The sequence below is a fragment of the Phacochoerus africanus genome, chromosome 1, assembly GCF_016906955.1.
Source record: "Phacochoerus africanus isolate WHEZ1 chromosome 1, ROS_Pafr_v1, whole genome shotgun sequence".
Taxonomy (NCBI): domain Eukaryota; kingdom Metazoa; phylum Chordata; class Mammalia; order Artiodactyla; family Suidae; genus Phacochoerus; species Phacochoerus africanus.
In genome coordinates this window covers 56,912,668-56,938,439 of record NC_062544.1, presented here as the reverse complement: position 1 = coordinate 56,938,439, position 25,772 = coordinate 56,912,668, and positions in this window count along the sequence as shown.

Genomic DNA, 25,772 nt, shown 5'->3' with positions numbered 1-25,772 from the left:
CTTTTTTTTCTTTTTTTCCTTTTCAGCAAGTATATATTTTACTGTTGGGTGGGTGAGTAGGAGGGAAAAAAAAAAAAAACAGTGGATGGACATGGAATTAAGACATCCTGATGCCTCCTTTGGTCTTTCTCACTTGTGTGCTTCCTTAGAAAGGATCCTTTGGCATTTATTTCCTTGGTGTGAATGAATAGGCGGAGGTCAATAAACATCTCCCTGCTGGTTGGGAAAGCTTGTTGGGTCAGTTCCCCTGAGTGGTCATGAGACAGTGCCCTGCCCAGCAGGTGTGTCCCTGAAGTGCATCTGTCATCAGAAAGGGAATTCCTCCTCACTGCAAGCCAAGTGTGATTGCTTGTCAGGTGAGTGGGTGCCCCTGAGCCCTGGGTCCCTGCCAAGCTCGTGTGGGTTTGGCTGTTGGAAGTATTCTGGGATCTTATAGGGAACATTCCATTGTCAACCCAGGGAGTGAAATTCACTATAATGCGATGAATACCACGATGAAAGATTCATCCACTTCAAATTCTTAGGTTATGCCTTGAACATTCAGAAGAAATGTTAAATTAACTGGCTAAAATGTGAAGATTCAACAGAAGTTTTTCATGTTCTCCACAATATCCTGAAGCACTGTCAGAACTTGAAATTAATATGGTAAATTTCCTCCTGAGTAATGGCCAGTGCGCATCCACAAAACAGACTTCTTAATGATTAAATCAAGATATTTCTAGAAGAAGAGACCTAGTGTCAAGATCAATGTGTAACAGTGACTTTGGGAGAAGCCATGATGATGGTGGTGATGAAGGAAATAATAGTAATGAACATTTATGGAGTGTCATTTACATGTATTACAACATTTAATCCTCAAACAACCCCATGAGGTAGGTGCTATAATCAATCTCATTTTACTGATGAGGAAATTGAGGCTTACAAAACTTAGCAAACTTGCCCAAGGTGACACAGCTAGTGATTTCCAGAACCGAGATTCAAGCCAATCATTCTGACTCCAGAAACTCTGCTTTATTACCGTCTCCCCCATTACCAGAAATGAGTTAATTATTTCTGCAGACTTCCTCCTTTTCCATTTCTGTTCACTTTCTTTATACTATTTAACTTTTCAAATATCAAATAAGCCCTTGCCGTCATGTGCTAGGCATGATGTAAAGAGGCAAAAATTCAGAAGAGGAGCAAGACTCAGATGCTACTGGCAAGAAACACTTGGCTTCATTGTGGCCACTTTCTCCTCCTCCTCCTCTTCCTCTTTCTCCTTTATTCCCTTCCTCACCTTCATCCTCATAGGCAGACATAGCAGACGACTGGGGGCTCCTCTACCAAGACTTAAGAATTTTCCTTCTGAACGAATGTTCACTGCTGAAGGTAGAAAAAGCTGGAAGGTCACTATCCCCAGGTCAGGGGAATTCTGACAGGAGAAGGGCAGCCCTGAGAGGAAATGGTGCTAAAAATACCACCAAGATGTGAAGGACAGACTGACAGCCAGAGTCTTCAGAATGAGGCCATGTGAAGCTGGAGAAGGTGAAAATAACATTTGGTCCATGATCACGCCCAGAGTGATAGTGATCTGCTTGTATGTGTCTAGAGGGTGTGTGCACACAGGAAATGAGATGGTTGGGTGGAATTCTTTAGATTAATCTGCCAGAAAGATTTAGGGCCAGGAGGGGAGGAAAGAAAATGATTGACTGTAATTCCTGAATAGATCCCTTTTTTTTGGGGTGGGGGGGTACATTTTAAATGCCATTTCAAACTCTGGGCCTGATCATAACAATCAAGGGAAGATGCTCTTATTTGAAATATTTTTGCACGTTTTCTTTTAAAATCCACGCTTCCCAGGGATCTAGAGAAACCCCTATGAAATCATGTGGGTTCCAGAGGCAGAACAGAACCTTTTCCCTCTGGTGTTTTATTCCATTTATCTCAGATGACCAGAATTTAATGAGATTTGAGTTCATGACGTCAGTCCCAAGATGTACTGCTAGATCCAGTCAAAGCATGCATGGAAAAGCACTTTCTAAAGGATTAAACATGGTCATGAAATCACTTTATGATACTGACCCCCCAAAGTCTTACCCTTGCTACATGGATATTTTCTTAAAATGACCTATTCTGAGATCGTTCATTACTGGAAGCTTTGCAGACCCTCTAAAATGAGTGCTAAAAAGGGGTTTCTCCATTTGGAGGTTTCAGCTTCTTGTGATAGCCATGAAACACTGTGCTCCTGGCCATTATTCCAATGAGAGGTCTCTTGAGAATGTGAAGGTTTCTCAGTGGGCCTTGATCCACTGGAGGGGCTGCAGTTCTCAGATGCTGTATTCGTCACTGTTCTCCAGAGGACAGATCAACAGGATACATATGTATCCTATTGATGTGTGTGTGTGTGTGTGTGTGAGAGAGAGAGAGAGAATGATTTATTAATTTATTGATTTATTAATCATGAGAATGCAGTGGCTATCAAGTCTGAAATCTACAGAGAGGCCAGGAGGCTGAAAACTCAGGCAGAATTTCTATCTTGTAGTCTGGAGGCAAAAATTCCTTCTTCTTCAGGAAACCTCAGTCTTTCCTCTTGAGCCCTTCAACTGATTGGCTGAGGCCCACCTACATTCTAGAGGGCAATCTGCCTTCCTTAAAGCTTACTCATTGTAAATGTTAATCACAGTGTTAAAATACCTCCATAGCAACATCTAGATTAGTGTTTGACCAAATAGTTGGGCACCATGGCTTAGTCAAGTTGACTTATAAAATCAGCCATCACAGGTGCCCAGAGCCCAGGGGGGTCCTAGGGATCATGGCCAGAGTAGAAGGATGACAGGGCTTGTCTTAGTCCTAAGGCCAAACCCATGTTCTATGGTCATGACCTCTTTCCTAAATAATACAGATTGTGTGTCTTGGTGAATCAACCTAGTCCATCCCCAGGGCCTGGCCTGAAAGTGAGGGAGATGGAGGATGCCCAAGGGTGGCACAGATTCATGTACCTAAATCACAGAGTGTTTGAGTGAGGGTCTCCAGAGGCAGAACCTCTGGTAATCCATTTGGCATCTTTGTCTAAGTTGGAAAAATGTCCCCTTTCCTCTGAGGGGGTGGCGTCCCTAGCCAGGAGGCATGGTGAGCACCGGTAGTCATCAGACACCTTAGCCAGGTGTCCTTGTGTTGGGAGCAACCCTCCCAACCGTAGGTATTGGCTTTGTTCACCATCTTATAGGTGACTCCAGATATGGATGATCTTGCCAAGGGGTGTGCCCTGAGTAATCCTGAATTTAGAATTCTAGATTCTAAAACTAGAATCTGAGTGGCCTCGTGGCATGCACCTTACTCTGCGAGAAGAAGCCAGAGGAAGTGTGAACAGGAAAGAACTCTCCTCTCTGAAAGTTCAGTCATCCTACCTATCCACTCATCAATTTCAGAATTATTTAAATTTGACTATAAAATATAAATGCCCTCTGAGAGTGTAGCCTCATTCATATACTGGCATTGAATGAATTTAGACTTAGGCAATGATAGTGGTAATTCTTTACATCTCAGAAATACCTAATGGTTTTCTTTTCTTTTTGTCTTTGCAGGGCTGCACCTGCAGCATATGGAACTTCCCAGGCTAGGGGTCACATCAGAGATGCAGCTGTAGGCCTATACCACAGCCACAGCAACGTGGGATTGCATTGCTACACAACAGCTCATGGCATTGCAGGATCCTTAACCCACCTAGCGAGGCCAGGGATCGAACCTCTATTCTCACGGATACTTGTCGTTGGGTTTGTTACCGCTGGGCCATGATGGGAACTCTGTTTTTTTTTTTTTTTTTTTGAAAAATGCCTAATGGTTTTCAAATACACACAGCATTTTATTCCCAATACCACAAAGATCTCATGGCTGTCTAAGACTAATGACTCCAAGAAGCACTAATTTTTTTTCTAAGCATACTTTCTATTGAAGTATAGCACACATACATAAAAGTATACAAACTGTTAAGTGTAGAGCTCAATGAATTTTTATAAACTGAACACAACCGTGTAACCCTCACTCAGAACAAGAAATAGATTATCATCAGTACCCCAGAAATCTCCTTCCTTTAAAAATGTTGATGCTAAATTTTTCCTAAAGACCCAGTGTTCAAAGAGATCATGACTCTAGCATAGGTGTCAAGGTGAAGAGAAAGAATTCTAGTCAAATCTCTGCTCAGCAAGTTAAGAATAAATGAGAAAGGTACCAAATAATTCCTGGCTCTAATTGCTTTTAAACTTTCTCTGAACCTTAAAAATATTTATCTCCTTTGACCCAATGATTTTATTTCTTGGAATCTATCAGGGATTCAGAGAGATTTCTGTACAAGTTAAGAAATTGGATTCAACCTAAGCATTAGCAATAAGGGCTCTGTTAAGTCAATTTTTCATTGACTGGTAAATGGAATATTACTCAGTGATTAAACAAATCAGAATCTTTGCTTAAATGCTCATGATAAAGTGAGAAATGAAAAAGGCAAGATGCAGGAATTGTGCATTTATTAGGCAATAATTATCTCAATTTTTGTTAAAAATGTCTGAACAATAGGAAGAAAATACATGAATATGTAAACAATAGTGGCCTCTAGGTGTGGAATTGTTGGCAATTTTAATTTTATTTTCACATATTTGTTTTATTTACTTTTTCATAATTTAAATATTTCTAAATGAATATGTTACTTTAGTAATAAAATATTCAGAACTTTGTTATAAAACTTTGGATATTTGTCTACTCACTAAATAACTATTTTTTTAAAAAAATAAATAAGAGCAAGAAAAACATATTTATTTTCCTATCAGGAAAAGACATAGCAATAATTTCTTTTCCTAAATTCTACAGCCTTGACCAGCTCATGCGGCCTCACTGAAATTACATCCCCAGCTCTTTCTAATATGATACAAACCTTTTGAAAACTGAGACTAGAAATAACGTGGAGCCAAACTAATGGGAGGCATCCTTAATATTTTTGTCATCTTGAGTCACCTTTTGGAACCATCGAGAAACTATGTACTGGCCCATAGTGTGGGTTTCAAAGTATGTGGACTTTTATTTTCTAATTCTTCAAAAATTGATCATCTACACAGCACATGCTTGATAATTCTCAATCAAAATACCCTACCCCCATTCCTATTAAATAGGAGAAAGGGTTTCAATGTTTTTTTCCTTTGCACTTGAGACCCCGCACTCAGCATATAACCAGTGTGTGCTCAGGCATATTTATTCAGTTGTTAAGTGAGAGCAGGGTGGAGGTGGGGTCATGGATGGACTTGGAGTGAGTTTTGCAATTTTGCAACTTTGAGAAAGTGAGCAAATGTCTCTGTGCCTTGGTTTGCCTCTAGGCAATGAAGCGCAGAGATGTGCTGATTTTTAAGAGCTTAACTGAACTGCAACTTGTGGATGAGATCAGGGCAAATAGAAGAGGAGAGAGGATGAGGGGCCTGCCATGGAGTGCGGCCCTGGGAGAGCACGGTTGGGGGTGAAGAGAAGAGGTCTCTGGGCAGAGCAAACAGAGGTCATGGTGGAGGGGGCATGGAAGGAGAATGCTTTTCCTTGCAATCGTAGAATGCTAGGGCTCCAAGACTCCTCAGTAATCATCCTACCCAGCCAACTAATTTTAAGATGGGCAAACTGAATATAAGGCAAGTTGGGGATCTGGCCAGGAGAGGGATCCATTTAACAACAGAGGCAGGATTTCAAGCAGGGTCTTTGATTGCCAGCTCCAGCATTCTTTCTCCTTCCATAGTCTTATGCCAGGTAACTGTCTAAACAGAGTGATTCTCCAGGGATACCCATGGGAAAAGAGTGCTGCAGCCCAACTGCTGCCATTTCTAGAAGCCAGGGTTACCTGCTTTACTCCTTGGGTTTCCTAGGCCAGCCCCTGGGCTTATTAGGTAGCCAAGGAATAGGAGAGGAATACAGGGTTTGAGGGATATTTTTATGGTTTGTGTTTAACCAGAAGCTGAACCTGAACCAAGGATTTGGGGAAATGATTCCAGGAAATATCACTAGGAGAGCAGGAAATGAAACAGGGAAGGGAAACAAGCCAGTAAGTGGTGAGTGATCAAACCAGCTGCTACCATGGGCATCTGGAGCTCAGTTCTCCTGGGAGACTGTGTAGAACGTATTTCCTCAGAGCAGACTTTCTCAGCCTCAGCACCATTGACATTTTGGGCTGGATCATTTTTTTTGTTGTTGTTGCAGGGGATGTGTTGTCAGATGTTTAAGCAGTATCCCTGGCTTTTACCCACTGGATGCCAGCAGCATCTTTCTCCTCTTCTCCCCCTCCAGCCACAGGTTTTGGCAACTCAAAAGGTCTCCACACATTGGCAACTGTCCCCTAGGGGGCAAAATTGCCCAGGGTTGAGGACCACTGCCTAAGGGTTAGCCCATTCAAGAGATAAGGAAACCAGGAAGTATTTCTCCTCTGATCCCCATCCAGTGTCGGGGGAGGACTCTTTCTGGGGACATTAACTCTCTGAAGCTCAGTGACCAAACATGCTGTTTTGGTGAGGAAAAAAAAAAAAGTCTGCAGGCAGAGATTTACAGAGTAAATAGCTCTTAGCATTTATAGTAAGTTCTGAGGTTATATGTATCATGTCGGGTACAGGAAACACCTACTTAGTGTGGCCATCTAGGGATCTGCTTCATCGTTCATTTAGTCATTTCTTCCTTTGTTCAACAAATATTGATCAAAGATCATCTACTACGTGCTGGGCAGCAGTCAGGACACAGGAGATCCAGTGTGCAATGAGCAAAAAAATGACCCTCTTCCTGTCCGATCATTAGTTCCTGTCATTAGAAGTAACAGTCTAGAAGAGTGATGAGCATAATCAGACACTACAAATGAATGTTTTTAATAACAACTGCAATAAGTACCAAGATGGAAATAAACCTGTGGCTGTTCCTCTGATGCTCTACCTTTAGGACCTTCTCAGTTATTATTCTGTCCACCTGGAACTTTTTTCTCCCAGAAAGCATTGCGTGGTCCTTCACTTCATTTGGGGCTCTGTTAATTGTCTCCTCTTTAGAAGGGCATTCCCTGATCACCTTACTTTACCTAAGAGAGTACTCCTGTGCCTTTACCAATTACCCTATTTATTTGTGGTTCTTGTACCTACCATACCCATACAGGGTTTCTATTTATTGTCCCTGCTGCCATGGAGTGTTGGATTGTTGTATTTCTTATATGTTCTCAGCAACTAGGATGATGCCTGGTGCTTAGTAGCTATTAAAAAGTGTTCGTGGTATGCATAATCTAGAGAGATCATTTCCTTGGTCAAGGAGATCAAGGACAACTTTCAGGAGGGAATGGCAATAAACTAAGATCTAAAGAAAGTAGGAATTACCTGGATGAAGAGGTTAGGGAAGAACATTCTAGAAAGTGGAAAAAGAATGTGAAATGGCTCTGTGAATGGAAGAAGCAGATCTTAAAGAACTAAAATAAGGCTCCTAACTAAAAGAAGTGTTCCTGGGGCAGAGAGAACAGGGGACCATGTGTTAGGATTTTAATCTTCAGAGTAAAGATATGAAGCAGCAATGGATGTATGGTAATCAATGAAGAATTGTACATGGGAGGGTGAATGGAGGGGTGGGAAAATACAACCAGATTTCTACTTTAAAAAGATCATTCTGGCTCCAGGGTCTAGAGTACTGGAGAGGAACACAGTGGATGCTGTCATGGTGACGTGTTTCATCCTTAACTTTATACCCATGTGATCACATATGTTGGGTACATGGAAAATTTCAGGCCATGTGTCAGGGGCTCATGTACATATGTCTTTGAATTCCCAGGGATGGAAAAGCATTCTTCTCCCCAAAGAGCTTCCAGGGACGTCTTCTTCCCTGTGTTCCTCATTTGTGTCCATGTCTCTGGTTGAGGAATGGGTACCTGTCTTTTCCTCCTTCGCTCCTTAACTACTCTGGGTGAAACCAAGCTTTGTTCAGGATCTTGTGGAGGACAGTCTTTATTGTTCACCAATGTGATGCTATTTCCATGGGAGGACAGTCAGTCCCTGACTGTTGAGCCTGGGCAGGGCTAGTGACTCACTTTGTCACATGATATGTGAGCAGAACAGATGTGTGTTATTTCGGAGGCAGGCGTTTTCAGAGTCGTTGTGTCTGTCAGCATGGTTGTGTCTGTCTCCTTTGGCCTTGCAGGCATGCCATCAATGCTTGCTGAGAAAAGACAAATGACAGGAAAAAAGCCCTAGTTTGGAAATGGGGATAGCCAAGGCCTACAACCAGTTTCCACTCGCAAGCTGTGGTGTAGTGGTTTGGGTATTCTAGTGGCCACACGTGTTTAAGTTCCTTGCATTTCTAAGACCTCCATGTAGATACTGTAGAAGTTAAATGATGATTTTTGGGTGCTTACAGGAAGTGTTGCCCCTGCTGGCTAATGGGGGGAAAGACATGAATGAGGGTTGAGGATGCTGATAGGTAAGTTATTTTGGAAAAAAAGAAAAATCACTCTTCAGGGTGGTCGTTTGAATAGTAGGTTTTCTGTGGAAGCTGTGTTCCGTCGCTCTTTCTCAGACTTTATTCCCATGGAGATCAGAGGAAGGGCTGGTGAGTGTGAATTCTCTGAGGAGCCTCAGGACTCTTTCCTGAGACCAGGAAATGAGGGAAATGTTCCTACAAATTGCTGTCAAAATTTCTTCGTACTAACTGTTCCATGTAGGCACTGTTTTGATGACCTCAATCCCCAGGGTCACCTCCTGGGGCAAAAGGATGGCCCTTTTGGGGGGAGATGACAGGCCTGGGTTGTGTCTGAAGTTGGTGGTGGGTGGGGACTTGTCACTGTCTCCACTGGAGCCAGATGTTTCCCCAGCCTTTAACCTGTGGTCATTTCCAATCGTGACATCTCCAAACAGAGTCTCAGACAACACTAGTGCCGTCTTGCAGATGTGCTGATGCTTACCCCTCATGGATTCCACCCCCTGCCCCCGCGTGCAGAAGTGTCTAATGTGCAGAAGAGGAGGTAAACCTCGCACTTAATTCATCATGTTAAAACTGAGCTGGCGTATGAGCAACGGGATTTCATGAAGGGGACCCACACATGCCTCCAGAAGACCCCAGCACGTCCCTGCCTTTCACTTCTTCTGGGCTTCCTGCAGCTCGTGTGGCATTCCCCAGACCCTCAGCTCTGCGCTCATGCACCTGGCTGCCCCTCCACCATCGGGGGCATGTTACCTAAAACCAGGCACTGACCTTAGGTCAGGAACTCTTGAGTGTTTAATTTCTCTGCTGTTCATGGCTAGCTGGGTGGCCTCTGAAATATTAATTAATTTCTCTGGGTTCTGATTTCCTCAGTTGTGTGGTACCCGGTGACCTCGCGGTAACATTTCACTGTCTATGAAAAATGGTGCCATTCAAATGTTTAGTTTTTACCTAGAAGAGTATGTGGAGGGATTTCTTGTTAGGAGATGATCCTGTAAATCTAGGGTCACTGCTATTTTTTAAAAAATTTTACTGGAGTATAGTTGACTTACAATGTTGTGTTAAGGAGTTCCTGCCATGGCTCAGTGGTTAATGAATCCAACTAGGAACCATGAGGTTGCGAGTTCGGTCCCTGGCCTCGGCTCAGTGTGTTAAGAATCTGGCGTTGTCATGTGCTGTGGTGTAGGTTGCCGATGTGGCTTGAATCTGGCGTTTCTGTGGTTCTGGCATAGGCTGGTGGCTACAGCTCTGATTAGACCCCTAGCCTGGGAACCTCCATATGCTGCGGGTGTGGTCCTAGAAAAGACAAAAAACAAAACAAAACAACAACAACAAAATGTTGTGTTAGCTTCAGATGTACAGCAAAGTGAATCAGTTATACACATGCATATACCCATTCTTTTTCAGATTCTTTCCCCAGATAGGTCATAAAAGGTCACAGTTAGTCTTCTCAGAGAGAGCAGGGTTTATAACCATAGATTGTACCTTCAGAAAAAGGAAAATTTTTCCCTTTCTAAAACTGTAAGTTATGAAACTTACATTTGTTATTTTGCCCTGAGTGCTCAGAACCAAATATAAATTAAATTGGCAATTATGTTAACCTAATTGCTAGCTTATTTTCATTTTCCTTTTGCCCTTAATCCTAATTTTCTACTTTTAATAACCTTATTGATTCGACAGTCAGGGTATGAGTAAATTAAAAAATGATATGAATTCATGCATAATTCTAAGGGACCTTATGGATTGTTAAATCCAGCTATACAGGTTATAGACTAAGCAGTAAACTTCTGGACAGAAGGAAGAAGTGTCCTCAGTTTGTCAGTTACAGAGCTGGGCCTGGAAAGCTGGCCTTCTGATTCTTAGAAAAATACCTGTTCTTCTATTCTATGATGACTGTCCTTCTTAGAGAGTAGAGCTTACCTGTGACAGTAGGGACAAAGCCATAGTCTTTGCTTGAGTTTCAGGAGCAGGATTTTTAGAATTAAATGGTTTGTGGTACATGTTAGAGAGAAATCAATTAATTTGTGCTGATTAGGTCATGCTTGGTTATGCTCGTAACTCTAGGTTATAGGTTCTTCTGGAGTCTTCTGAACCTGGTGGGTCGCTTCTAACTAGATGAAAATTAATGGCGGTTCATCTTAATTTAATAGCACAGTGTACAGCTATGACAGTAAATAAATTTTCATTCACCTAGTTGAAATATTTATGGAGGGCTTATATATGTCTAATCTAGGGGCTCAATCATTTTTCATATAATCATATAGGTGTTAAATATCTTTATGGCTAAGTATAATGTATTGTGTTTATACAGGTTAATGTAATATATTCTGATGAATGTAGGATATATAACAGATCTATCATGAGAGTTTCCTGGTGGCATAGTGGTTAAGGATTCTGCATTGTCACTGCTGTGGCTCAGTTTTGATCCCTGGCCCAGGAACTTCCAAATGGCATGGGTATGGCCAAAACAAACAAACAAAAAACCCAAAAACGGATCAATTATCTGTGTATGCATATCTTTTGGAGGAAATCTGTTGCCTAGCTTCCTCATATTCTGTAGTTCCTCAATTCCCATGTTCTCTTCCTTGACTCATTGTTTACTTCTAATACTAGAGGAGGATAAAGGAAGCAATGCATGATGGAGAAAGTTGTACACAGCAAAGTTCTCAAGGGCTTATTCATACCTGTACAGCCCTAAGCAGCAGCCCTGCACTTCAAATCGTGAGGTCGTTCCCCACATTGTGATGTCTTGTCACCTGAAATTGAAGGCACAGCTTTAGGTGAAATACACCATCTTTGGGGTGCTGAACTTTGCAAACAAATACATGTAAAAAATAACAGATCGCAAAGATGAATCAAACTAGTTGGTAATTTTTACTTCTAGCATGGGGCAAAATAACAAGAATGAATCTTTAAGAAAGATGCTGAACTCTTGGTGCTGCTTCTCCAAGGCCACACTGTGATGTTGTGGTGTGGGAATGGCTATGTTATGTTGGAATTTGTTTTTTTTTTGTCTTTTGTCTTTTTATGGCTGCACCTGCAGCATATGGAAGTTCTCAGGCTAGGGATCCAATTGGAGCTTTAGCCACCAGCCTACGCCACAGCCATAGCAAAGATGAATCTGAGCCACATCTTCGACCTATACCACAGCTCATGGCAATGCCAGACCCTTAACCCAGTGAGCTAGGCCAGGGATCGAACCCGCATCCTCATGGATGACAGTTGGGTTCATTAACTGCTGAGCCACCCCAGGAACTCCTGTATTGGAATTCTTTTAGTTCTCACTGATATAGAAAGAGTCCTACATCCTGGGTTAGAGTAGATTGTAATATAGCCAGAATCCAGAGTAATTACTTCTCTATCATTTGGAACATTAATTGGAAAAGATGCTAAAAGAATTTTTCAGGTACTCCTTCTCAATGATCATACGATGCACATTTAAGTATGGTTACCATAATAGTAATCCCCCATATTTCTATGTCATCCTATCTCTTAGGAGCTCTAAGTGACTTACAAATTGTTTTAAAATCTGCTTAGAGCTCTCAGATTCTCTGGGAAGCGATCAGGGACAGGTTCTATGGATATGTTTAAAGACAAAGAATTTGAGGTTCATGGCGTGGCAAATGCAGACTCATCCAGGACATCAGTGTCTGTGATCCACCCTCTTGGCACCCATGTCCTTCCTCTTTTGTTGCTTTTGCTGGGGGTCTAGAGCCTTCGTTTTTTATTTAAGCAATTCTTTTCCTTCTAGCTTTCTTCCTAAACACTGTCAGACCCCTCTCCATGCATGAAGTTCAAGGCACAGTGAAATGTGAGCTCTTAGTGAGGGATGGAGACTATTTTGTGCTGACAGGAAATATTGCCAACAATCACAAACACAGTGTTCTGGGTCAGTCTCTTTTTAAATATTTGGTGGATAGCAAAGAATAAGAATTTTACCAGTGGAAGGGAGGTGCTGGAGTAGAGTGGACAGAAGAACACTTACTTCTGATTCAGGGATCTGGGTTCTAGTCTTCAAGAGCTTGGCCTTTGCTGGAGATCTGTGAGCTGAACCGAAGCCATGAGAACCTTCCCCAGGAGATGGGGATTTAGGAAATGAACTTGATTTAAAAGGAAAGGCATAACTGGGCCCTTTAGCACTGGATCCTTTCTGTAAACTTGTGGTTTTCCCCTCCCCTCTATTCACTATCACAAGCTTCTGGAATTTTAAGATACAAAGGAAGACCTGGCAATAATTGCTGCCATTCGTGAAGCCTTAGTCCATGTGCGGTCATTATTTCCTTTTATCCTATGATCTAGGTTTTAGCTGTGGGACCTTAGGCAAGTGACTTAATCATTCTGGGTCTCAGTTCCACTAAGTTTACAAGGGAGAGGTTTGACTAGATCTAGTGGTTTTTATCTGGGTCCTGTGCATCTCTAAGAATCAGGGGAGAGTCCTTAGAAGCTTCTGAGAGCATCAAAGAAGAAACTACATGGGCAGGTTTCCTCAGGCCATCAATCCTTAACCTCATTTTCAATTGAAGCTTTGCTGTTAATCTGTGTGAAATAGTGGCATTATTTGAAAAAAGACTACTCAACGCAAAAAAGCTTCATTTTACTTCGGGCAAAATGGATTAAAAGAGATGGGATTTATCTTTCCACCTGAAACAAAGATATAATATATGAAGCAATAGAGATCAAGACAGTAGACTTCAGCCCATGCATGTGTGGAAACAACCTGAGTCCAGAGGAAGAACCATCCTAAAGGATTAAGAGGAATAATCTCTGGTACTGACACAGGGCCAGGAATAATGACTGTTCCCATGAGCCAGATTAGAGAGCCTTACACAACTCATGGAGCAATGATAGAGTACTCAGAATAGTCTTGTTTTAATAGTAGAAAATAATCGGCCCTAGGCTAAGCACTGCTCTGGTGCTGTCCAATGAGTCTGTCTGTCTGTCTGTCTGTCTGTCTTTCTGTTTTTCTTTCTTTCTTTCTCTCTTTCTTTCTTTCTTTCTTTCTTTCTTTCTTTCTTTCTTTCTTTCTTTCTTTCTTTTTTTCTTTCTCTCTCTCTTCCTTTCTTTCTCTCTCTCTTTCTTTCTTTCTTTCTTTCTTTCTTTCTTTCTTTCTTTCATTCATTCATTCATTCATTCATTCATTCATTTATTGTCTTTTTGCTATTTCTTTGGGCCGCTCCCGTGGCATATGGAGGTTCCCAGGCTAGGGGTTGAATCGGAGCTGTAGCCTCCAGCCTACGCCAGAGCCACAGCAACACGGGATCCGAGCCGCATCTGCAACCTACACCACAGCTCACGGCAACGCCGGATCATTAACCCACTGAGCAAGGGCAGGGACCAAACCTGCAACCTCATGGTTCCTAGTCGGATTCGTTAACCACTGTGCCACGACGGGAACTCCTTTTTTTTTTTTTTTTAAATGGGTGTACCCATGGTATATGGAAGTTCTCAGGCCAGGGATTGAATCTGAGCCATAGCTGTGGCAACACCAGATCCTTTAATCCACTGTGCCAGGCTGGGAATTGAACCCGCGCCTCCACAGCCACCTGAGCCACTGAAGTCAAATTCTTAACCCATAGTACCGTGGCGGGAACTCTTGTCCAACAAGTCTTAAAAGCAAGAATGCGAGGGACCAAATGGTTTCCTTGTCATTTAATTTTATGCCTGAATGAAGCACAAAAATATTTACGGGAACACAAAAACATCTAATATCAAACAAAGCAAAATTCACAATGACTGGAATCCAATAAAAATTACCAAACATGCAAAAAAAGCAGGAAAATGCAACCCCTAATAGGGAGAAAAATAAATGAAAACTGCCCTAGAATTTATATAAGAGTGAGAATTAGCAGACAAGACTTTTAGATAATAACTATGACTACATTCAAATTTATTCAAAAACTGACATAGAGACATGAAGGATTTTTTAAAAAAATCTGGAGTTCCCACCATGGTGCAGTGGGTTAAGAATTTGACTACAGTGGCTCGGTGGCTGCAGAGGCACAGGTTCAATACCCAGCCCAGCATCGTGGGTCAAAAGATTTTATGTTGCCACTGCTGTGGTGTAGATCAGAGCTGTGGCTTGGATTCAGTCCCTGGCATGGGAACTTCCATGCACCACGGGTGCAGCCATGAAATTAAAAAAAATTATTGAAGTATAGTTGATTTATAGTGTTGTGTTAGTTTCTGATGTACAGCAAAGTGATCCTGTTATACATACGTATATATATATATATTCTTAGTACTCTTTTCCATTATGGTTTATCATGGGATATTGACTATAGTTCTCTGTGCTTTAAGATAGGACCTTGTTCTTTAGCCATCCTATATGTAATAGTTTGCATCTACTAATCCCAAACTTCCAGTCCATCCCCTTCCTTCCCCCTTGGCAACCACAAGTCTGTTCTCTGTGTCTGTGAGTCTGCTTCTGTTTTGTAGTTATGTTCATCTGTGTCATACTTTAGATTCCACATATAATGATATCATATGGTATTTGCCTTTCTCTTTCTAATTTACTTCACTTAGCGTGATAACCTCTAGGTCCATCTGTATTCCTGCAAATGGCATTATTTCATTCTTTCTGAAGGCTGAGTAATATTCCAGTGTGTGTGTGTGTGTGTGTGTGTGTGTGTGTGTGTGTGTGTGTGTCACATTTTCTTTATTCATTTGTCATAGACATTCAGGTTGTTTCCATGTTTTGGCTATTGTAAATAGTGCTGCTATGAACATTGGGACGCATCTTTTCAAATTATGGTTTTATCCAGATAAATGCCTAGGAGTGGGATTGTTGGATCATATGGCAAGTCTATTTTTAGTTTTTAAAGGAAACTCCATACTGTTTTTCAGAATGGCTGCACTAGTTTACATTCCCACCAACAGTGTAGAAGGGTTCCTTTTTCTCTACTTCCAGCATTTGTTATTTGTAGACTTTTAAAAAATTTTATTACTATTATTTATTTTTTTCCACTGTACAGCATGGGGACCAAGTTACACTTACATATATACATTTTTTTCCCTCCCTTCATTCTGTTGCGATATAAGTATCTAGACAGTTCTCAATGCTACACAGCAGGATTTCATTGTAAATCCATTCCAAGAGCAATAGTTTGCATATGATAACCCCACGCTCCCAATCCCTCCTACTCCCTCCCTCTCCCCCTGGGCAGCCACAAGTCTATTCCTCAAGTCCATGATTTTCTTTTCTGTGGAAATGTTCATTTGTGCTATATATTAGACTCCAGTTATAAGTGATATCATATGGTATTTGTCTTTGTTTTTCTGACTAATTTCACTCAGTATGAGAGTCTCTAGTTCCATCCATGTTGCTGCAAATGGCATTATGTCATTCTTTTTATGGCTGAGTAGTATTCCATTGTATATACCACATCTTCCTAATCCAATCATCTGTGGATGGACATTTGGGTTGTTTCCATATCTTGGCTATTGTGAATAGTGCTGCAATGAGCACGTGGGTGCATGTGTCTTTTTTAAGGAAAATTTGCCCAGATATATGCCCAAGAGTGGGATTGTGGGGTCACATGGTAGTTTTATGTACAGATTTCTAAGGTATCTCCATACTGTTCTCCATAGTGGCTGTACCAGCTTACATTCCCACCAACAGTACAGGAGGGTTCCCTTTTCTCCACACCCCCTCCAGCACTTGTTATTTGTGGACTTATTAATGATGGCCATTCTAACTGATATGAGGTGGTATCTCGTGGTAGTTTTGATTTGCATTTCTCTTATAATCAGCAATGTTGAGCATTTTTTCATGTGCTTATTGGCCATCTGTATATCTTCCTTGGAGAACAGTCTATTCAGGTCTTTTGCCCATTTTTCCACTGGGTGATTGGCTTTTTTGCTGTTGAGTTAAGTTGCTTATATATTCTAGATATTAAGCCCTTGTCCGTTACATCGTTTGAAACTATTTTCTCCCATTCTGTAAATTGTCTTTTTGTTTTCATTTTGGTTTCCTTTGCTGTGCAAAAGCTTGTCAGTTTGATTAGGTCCCATTGGTTTATTTTTGCTTTTATTTCTGTTGCCTTGGGAGACTGACCTGAGAAAATATTCATGATGTTGATGTCAGAGAGTGTTTTGCCTATGTTCTCTTCTAGGAGTTTGATGGTGTCCTGCCTTATATTTAAGTCTTTCAGCCATTTTGAGTTTATTTTTGTGCATGGTGTGAGGGTGTGTTCTAATTTCATTGCTTTGCATGCAGCTGTCCAGGTTTCCCAGCAATGCTTGCTGAATAGACTTTCTTTTTCCCATATTATGCTCTTGCCTTCTTTTTCAAAGATGAATTGACCATAGGTGTCAGGGTTTATTTCTGGATTCTCTATTCTGTTCCATTGGTCTGTCTGTCTGTTCTGAGACCAGTACCATACTGTTTTGATGACTGTGGCTTTGTAATATTGCTTGAAGTCTGGGAGAGTTATGCCCCCTGCTTGGTTTTTGTTTCTCAGGATTTCTTTGGCAAGTCTGGGTCTTTTGTGGTTCCATATAAATGTTTGGATTGTTTGTTCTAGTTCTGTGAAAAATGTCATGGGTCATTTGATAGGGATCGCATTGAATCTGTAGATTGCTTTGGGTAGTATGACCATTTTTTTTTGTAGACTTTTAAATGATGGCCATTTTGATCAGTGTAAGGTGATACCTCATTGTAGTATTGATTTGTATTTCTCTAATAAATAGCCATGATGAGCATCTTTTTTACGTGCCTCCTGGTCATCTGTATGTCTTCTATGGAAAAATATATATCTATATCTTCTGCCCATTTTTTTTTTGGTTATTAAGTTGTATGAGCTGTTTGTATATTTTGGAAATTAAGTCCTTATTGGTTATATCATATGCAAATATTTTCAACCATTCCTTTTTGTATTTTTTTAATGGTTTCCATTGCTGTGCAAAAGCTTATAAGTTTGATTAGGTCCCATTTGTTTATTTTTGCTTTAATTTCTATTGCCTTGGAAGACTTACCTAAGAAAACACTGAAATGATTTATGTCAAGAAATGTTTGCCTATGTTCTACTCTAAGAGTTTTATGGTATCATGTCTCACATTTAAGTCTTTAAGCCATTTGAGTTTATTTTTATGTATGGTGTGAGGGTGTGTTCTAACTTCATTGATTTGCATGTGGTTGTCCAACTTTCCCGATACCACTTGCTGCAGAGAGTGTTTTTTTTTTTTTTTTTTAACCCATTGTATGTATTGCCTCCTTTGTAGAAGATTAATTGACTGTAGGTGTATGGGTTTATTTCTGGGTTTTATATTCTGTTCCATTGATCTGTATATCTGTTTTGTGCTAATGACATGCCATTTTGATTACTGTAGTTTTGTAGTATTGTCTGAAGTTTGGGAGGGTCATGCCTCTTGCTTTGCTATTTTCCTTAGGATTGCTTTGGAAATTCTGGGTCTTTTTTTGGTTCCATATAAACTTTTGGATTATTTGTTCTAGTTCTGTGAAAAATGTCATTGGTAATTTGATAGGGATCACATTAAATCTGAAGATTGCTTTGGCTAGTATGGCCATTTTAACAATATTAATATGGAAGATAACTTTTTCAAGCCAAAATCGAACATCTAAATATGAAATCTATAACATCTGAGGTGACAAATACATTGGATAGGATTAATAGCTGGCTAGCCATTGCAGAAGAAAAGACTGGTAAATTTGAAGACATCCGTAGAAACTATCAAAAATAAACAACAGAGAAAAAAGAATTTAAAAATAAACAGTGCATTATGAGTTTTGGGGCAACCTCAGGAAGCTGTGTGTTTGTGTGTGTGTGTGTGTATTTGGAGTGTCTGAAGGAGAAGATGGGGGAGTACAAAAAATATTTGAAGAAACAGTTTCATGAAACCTATAAGCCCTCGTATATTACTTTCCCTGTTGTTGCTCTAATTAATTACCACAAACTGAGTGGCTGAAGATGACATAAATTTATTACCTATACAGGCACCTTGGAGATATTGCAAATTCAATTCAAACCATCACAATAAAACAAGTATTGCAATGAAGTGAGTCACACAAAATTTTCAGTTTCTTAGTGCATGTAAAAATTATGTTTATATTATACTTTAGTCTATTGTGTGCAATAACATGTCTAAAAACAATGTGCACACCTTAATTAAAAAATAATGGTGTTTGGAAAATGGTGCTGATAGACTTCCTCTATCATAAATCTTCAATTTTTAAAAAATACAATCCCTGTGAAGCACAATAAAAAGAAGTATACCTATAGTTCTAGAGGTCAGAAGTGTGAAATGGGTATTAGGGACTAAAATAAAGGTATTAGCAGAGATGCATTCCTTCTAGAGACTCTAGAGGAGAACCACTTTCTTGCCTCTTCCAGCTTCCAGGGCTTTGCAATCCTTGGCTTGTGTTTGCATCACACCAACTTTTTCCATTGTCACATTTTCTCTCACTCTCCTGTATTCCTCTTATAAGGACTCTTGTGATTATATTCTGTTCACTTGGATAGTCCAAGACAACATTCCAACCTTAATATCTTTAATTATGCATGCAGAGTCCATTTTGCAATTCACAATTACACATTCACAGGTATTATGGTGCGAATTGTGTCTCTGCAAAAGATATATTGAAGTCATAACCCATAGTAACCCTGAATGTGACCTTTTGGGAAATAGGGTCTTTGCAGATCTAGCTAAGATAGAAATTAAAATCAGGTCATACTAGTGTAGGCTGAGCTCTTAATACAAGATGACAATATCTTTTTAAGAGAGAAGACTGTCATAAAGAAATGGGAACACAGTGTGAAAACACAGACACAGGGGACATATGGCCATGTGAAGACAGAGATTGGAGTTTTGCTGCCACAAGCCAAAGTACACCTGGGGCTACCAGAAGCTGGAAGAGGCAAGGAAGAATCCTCTGTAGAAGTTTTGGAGGAAGCATGCCTCTTCCAGCATCTTGATTTTGGACTTCTATCCTCAAAAACTATGAGAGAATAAATTTCTCTTGTTTGAATCACCTAGTCTGTGGCAGCCCTAACAAACTAATACAGTAGGTTTCAGGACATTCTAGGGGGCTATTAGTCTGTCAATCATCCAAGAAGCTCGAGAGACCCCAATCCCAAGAAACATGAAGAAAGTTACATTAAAGCACATTATGATTGCATTGTCAAAAATCACTGATAAGGAGAAAAGTCCTAAAGCATTCAGAGAAAAAAAGACACCTTAAATACAGAGGAAGCGAGAGAAAAAAAAAAAGCAGATTTCTAATCAGAAACAATTTAAGTGAGAAGGCAATGGAACAACATCTTTAAAGTACTGAAGATAAAAGCTGTCGACCTTGAATTCCTTAGAAAATGAAGGCAAATAGACATTTTAAGACATAAAAAGCTGAAAGCATTCATCACCAGCAGACTTTAACTACAGGAAATAATTTTTTCATTTCTTAATCTCAAGTATTTTTTAATAATGATTTTATTTTTTCCATTATAGCTGGTTTACTGTGTTATGTCAATTTTCGATTGTACAGCAAAGTGACTCAGTCACACATACGTGTATACATTCCTTTTTCTCACATTATCATGCTCCATCATAAGTGACTAGATGTAGTTCCCAGTGCTATACAGCAGGATCTCATTGCTTATCCATCCCAAAGGCAATAGTTTGCATATATTAACCCCAAATTCCCAGCCCATCCCACTCCCTCCTCCTCCTCCTCCTCGGCAACCACAAGTCTGTTCTCCATGTCCATGAGTTTCTTTTCTGTGGAAAGGTTCATTTGTGCCATATATTAGATTCCAGGTGTAAGTGATATCATATGGTATTTGTCTTTCTCTTTCTGACTTACTTCACTCAGTATGAGTCTCTAGTTCCATCCATGTTGCTGCAAATGGCATCATTTTGTTCTTTTTTATGGCTGAGTAGTATTCTATTGTGTATATATACATTACTACTTCTTCTTAAGCCTTTCATCTGCCGATGGACATTTAGGTTGTTTTCATGTCTTGGCTGTTGTGAATAGTGCTGAAATGAACATATGGGTGCATATCTTTTTCAAGGAAAGTTTTGTCTGGATATATGCCCAAGAGTGGGATTGCTGGGTCGTTTGGTAGTTCTATGTATAGTTTTCTAAGGTACCTCCGTACTGTTTTCTATAGTGGTTGTACCAATTTACATTCTCACCAACAGTGCATTAGGGTCCCCTTCTTTCCATACTCTATCCAGCATTTGCTATTTGTGGACTTGTTAATGATGGCCAGTCTCACTGGTGTGAGGTGGTATCTCATAGTAGTTTTGATTTGCATTTCTCTTATAATCAGGGATGTTGAGCATTTTTTCATGTGCTTGTTGGCCATCTGTATATCTTCCTTGGAGAAATGTCTATTCAGGTCTTTTGCCCATTTTTTCAATTGGGTTGTTGGGCTTTTTTTGCTGTTGAGTTGACAATTTGTTTGTATATTTTAGAGATTAAGCCCTTGTCAGTTGCATTGTTTGAAACTATTTTCTCCCATTCTGTAGGTTGTCTTTTTGCTTTTTATATGGCTTCCTTTGCTGTGCAAAAGCTTGTCATTTTGATTAGGTCCCATTGGTTTATTTTTGCTTTTACTTCTGTTGCCTTGGGAGACTGACCTAAAAAAATTTTTAAAGTTGATGTCAGAGAATGTTTTGCCTATGTTCTCTTCTAGGAGTTTGATGGTGTCTTGTCTTATATTTAAGTCTTTCAGCCATTTTGAGTTTATTTTTGTGCATGGTATGAGGGCATTTTCCAGTTTCAGTGACTTACATGTGGCTTTCCAGTTTTCCCAGCACTGCTTGCTGATAAGACTGTCATTTTCCCATTTTATATTCTCGCTTCCTTTGTCGAAGATTAATTGGCCATAGGTGTCTGGGTTCTCTATTCTGTTCCTCTGGTCTGTATTTATGTTTTGGTACCAGTACTACACTATCTTGATTACTGTGGCTTTGTAAGTGTAGGAGAGTTATGCCTCCTGCTTGGTTTTTGTTCCTCACGATTGCTTTGGTAATTCTGGGTCTTATGTGGTTCCATATAAATTTTTGGATTGTTTGTTCTAGTTTTGTGAAAAATGTCATGGGTAATTTGACAGGGTATAGTTTTCTAAGGTACCTCATTAGATCTTGGATCTGTAGATTGCTTTGGGTAGTATGGCCATTTTTCCAGCCCAGGAGCATGGAATATCTTTCCATTTCTTTGAATCCTCTTTAATGTCCTTGATTAGTGTTTTATAGTTCTCAGCTTATAAGTCTTTCACCACCTTGGTCAGGTTTATTCCCAGGTATTTATTTTTTGTGGTGTGATTTTAAAAGGTAGTGTATTTTTGTATTCCTTTCCTAATATTTCATTGTTAGTATACAGAAATGTGACTAATTTATGAATGTTAATCTTATATCCTGATACTTCACTGAATTTGTGAATCAGTTCAAGTAGTTTTTGGGTTGAGTCCTTAGTGTTTTCTATATATAGTATCATGTCATCTGCATACAGTGACATGCAGTGACATACGGTGACATACCTCTTCTCTTCCAATTTGGATACCTTTTGTTTATTGTGTTTGTCTGATTGCTATGGCTAGGTCTTCCAATACTATGTTGAATAACAGTGGTGAGAGTGGCATCCTTGTCTTGTTCCAGATTTTAGTGGGAAGTCTTTCAGCTTTTCTTCATTGAGTATTATATTTGCTGTGGGTTTGTCACAAATGGCTTTCATTATGTTAAGGTATGTTGCCTCTATAGCCACTGAGGCAAGAGTTTTTATCATGAATGGATGTTGGACTTTGTCAAATGCTGTTTCTGCATCTATTGAGATGATCTTGTGGTTTTTGAGTTTTCTTCTGTTAATGTGGTGTATGACATTGTTTGATTTGTGTATGTTGAACCGTCCCTGTGAACCTGGGACCAATCCCACTTGGTCGTGGCGTATGATCTTTTTTATATGTTGTTGGATTCAGTTGGCTAAAATTTTGTTGAGAGTTTTTGTGTCTATATTCATCAAAGATAATGGCCTATAATTTCTTTTTTCATAGTATCTTTGGTTTTGGTATTAAGGTGATGGTGGCTTCATAGAATGTCTTTGGGAGTGTTCCTTCTTATTCAACATTTTGAAAACTTTTAAGAAAGATGGATGTAAGTTCCTCTTTGCATGTTTGGTAGAATTCACCTGTGAAGCCATCTGGTCCTGGAGTTTTGTTTGTAGGGAGTGTTTTTATGACATATTCAATTTCATTTCTAGTGATCAGTCTGTTCAGTTGATCTATTTCTTCTTGATTCAGTTTTGATAGGCTGTAAGTCTCTAGAAAGTTGGCCATTTTCTTCTAGGTTGTCAAATTTGTTGGCATATTATTGTTCATAGTATTTATTCTCTTATGGGTTTTTTTTTGTACTTCTGTGGTATCTATTGAGATTTCTCCTTTTTCATTTCTTATTTTGTTTATTTGGTTTTTTTCTCTCCTCTTCTTGGTGGGTCTGGCCAGAGGTTTTTCAATTTTGTTTACCTTTTCAAAGAACCAGCTTTAGGTTTTATTGATTTTTTTCTATTTTTTTTTTGCATCTCTATTGATTTCCTCTCTGATCTTTATGATTTCCTGCCTTCTGCTGATTTTAGATTTTGTTTGTTCTTCTTTTTCTAATTCATTTAGGTGGTGAGTTAAGTTGTTGATTTGAGATTTTTCTTCTTTTTTGAGAAAGGCCTGTATTGCTATGAATTTCCCTCTAAGCACTACTTTTGCAGCATCCCAGATTTTGAATGGTTGTGTCTTCATTATTATTTGTCTCGAGGTATTTTTTAATTTCCTTTTTGATTTCCTCATTGACCTATTGGTTTTTTAGTAGCATGTTGTTTAGTCTCATTAGTTTTTTTCTCATGTCCTTTCCTGTGGTTGATTTCTAGTTTCATGCCATTGTGGTCAGAGAAGATACTTGAAATAATTTTTTTTTGTCTTTTTGTCTTTTGTTGTTGTTGTTGCTATTTCTTGGGCCGCTCCCGCGGCATATGGAGGTTCCCAGGCTAGGGGTTGAATCGGAGCTGTAGCCACCGGCCTACGCCAGAGCCACAGCAACGCGGGATCCGAGCCTCGTCTGCAACCTACACCACAGCTCACGGCAACGCCGGATCATTAACCCACTGAGCAAGGGCAGGGACCGAACCTGCAACCTCATGGTTCCTAGTCGGATTCATTAACCACTGCGCCACGACGGGAACTCCTGATTTTTTTTTTTTTTGTCTTTTTGTCTTTTGTTGTTGTTGTGAAATAATTTTTATACTCTTAAATTTGTTGAGGTTAGTTTTGTGCCCCAGTATATGGTCAATCCTTGAGAATATTCCATGTGCACTTGAGAAGAATGTATATTCTGATTTTTTTGGATGTAATGTCCTGAAAATGTCAAGTCTAACGTCTCTACTGTGTCATTTAGTATCTCTGTTGCCTTACTGATTTTCTGTCTAGAGTATCTGTCCATTGATGTAAGTGGGGTGTTAAAGTCTTCTACTATGATTGTATTCCCATCAGTTTTTCCTTTTATGTTTATTAGTATTTGTTGTATGTATCTGGCTGCTCCTTTATTAGGGGCATATATATTGACGATTATAATATCCTCTTCTTGAATGAATCCCTTTACCATTAAATAGTGTCCTTCTTTGTCTTTCTTTATGGCCTTCATTTTAAAGTCTATTTTGTCTGATATGAGTATTGCAACTCCTGCTTTCCTGTTTTGTCCATTGGCATGAACTATCTTTTCCCATCCCCTCACTTTCAATCTACATGTGTCCTTTGCCCTAAGGTGAGTCTATGGTAGACAGCAGATTGAAGGTTTTTGATTTTTTATCCAATATGCCACCCTCTGTCTTTTGATTGGAGCATTCAGTCCATTGACATTTAAGGTAATTATTAATAAATATGTATTTATTTCCATTTTAAACCTTGTTTCCTATTGAGTCTATGTTTCTCCTTTCTTCCTTTCTTTTTTTGGCTGGATGATTTCCTTTTATTTTATGCTTGTGTACTTTTCTTTTTTAGTTTTTGTGAATGTAATGTTTGGTTTTGATTTGTGGTTGCCCCGTTTTTTAAATATGTTAACCCCTTACTATATCTGCTTGCTTTAGCCTGATAGTCACATAGGCTCAAACACATTATTTTTTTTTTTAAGTCTATATTTTCTTACTTTCCTTCCCCACATTCTATGATATAAAAGTCCTTTTTTACCATCTTCATGTTTGTCCTTTTGCTGTTCCCCATGTTTTTCATCACTTTTATAGTAGGGTTTTTTTTTTCTTCCTCTTTTAGATCTGTATGCTGTCTTATTTAAGTGATTGCTTTCTGATTGTGGTTTCCTCCATCCTATTTCTTCTCACTTCTTTTTTAATTTAGAGAAGCCCTTTCAGTATTTCTTGTAGTATGGGTTTAGTATTGCTATACTCTTTTAGCTTTTGTTTGCTGGAGGAATTCTTTATTTCCCCTTCTACTTTAAATTATATTCTTGCTGGATAGAGTAGTCTAGGCTGCAAATTGTTTCCTTTCAGAACTTTGAATATATCTCACCACTCCCTTCTGGCCTATAGTGTTTCTGTAGAGAAATCAACTGATAGCCTTATGGGGGTTCCCTTATAATTAATGCTTTGTGTTTCTCTTGCTGCCTTTAGAATCCTCTCTTTATCTTTAGCTTTTTGCCACCTTTCTTATAACATGTCTTGGTGTGGGCCTGTTTGGGTTCAACTTGTTTGGGACCCTCTGTGCTTCCTGTATCATGATATCTGTTTCCTTTATATTTGGGAAGTTTTCAGACGTAATTTCTTCAAATATATTTTCAATCCCCTTTTCTTTCTCTATTTCTTCTGGAATTGCTATTATACATAGATTGGCCTGCTTTATATTTTCCCATAGATCTCTTACATTGCTTTCATGTTTTTTCATTTGGTTTTCTGTCCTGATTGGGTGATTTCCATTATTCTATCTTCCCAGTCACTAGTTTCTTCCTCTGCATTATTCATTCTGCTCCTTAATGCCTTTAGTTCAGTTTGTGTCTCTACAAATGATTTTCTGATTTTTCTTGGTTTCTCCTTATATTTTCTAGTTCCTTTCTAAAGCAATCTGTATTATCGTTTATGTAAACTCTTAATTCCTTAATATTCACCCTTAATCCCTTCAGTATTTTCACTATGTCTCTTTTGAACTCAGTGCCTGTCAGACTGCAGAGGTCTGTCATTGTTTGCCACTTTAGGTGAATTCTCCTGTTCTTCTAACTGGGAATGGTTCCTGAGTTTCTTCATTTTGGTTATATTTTCTTTTTCTGTGAGTTTACGGAAATCAAACTGTAGTCTTGGAGGGCTATTTCTATGCAAGGGTGCTATTTGTGTT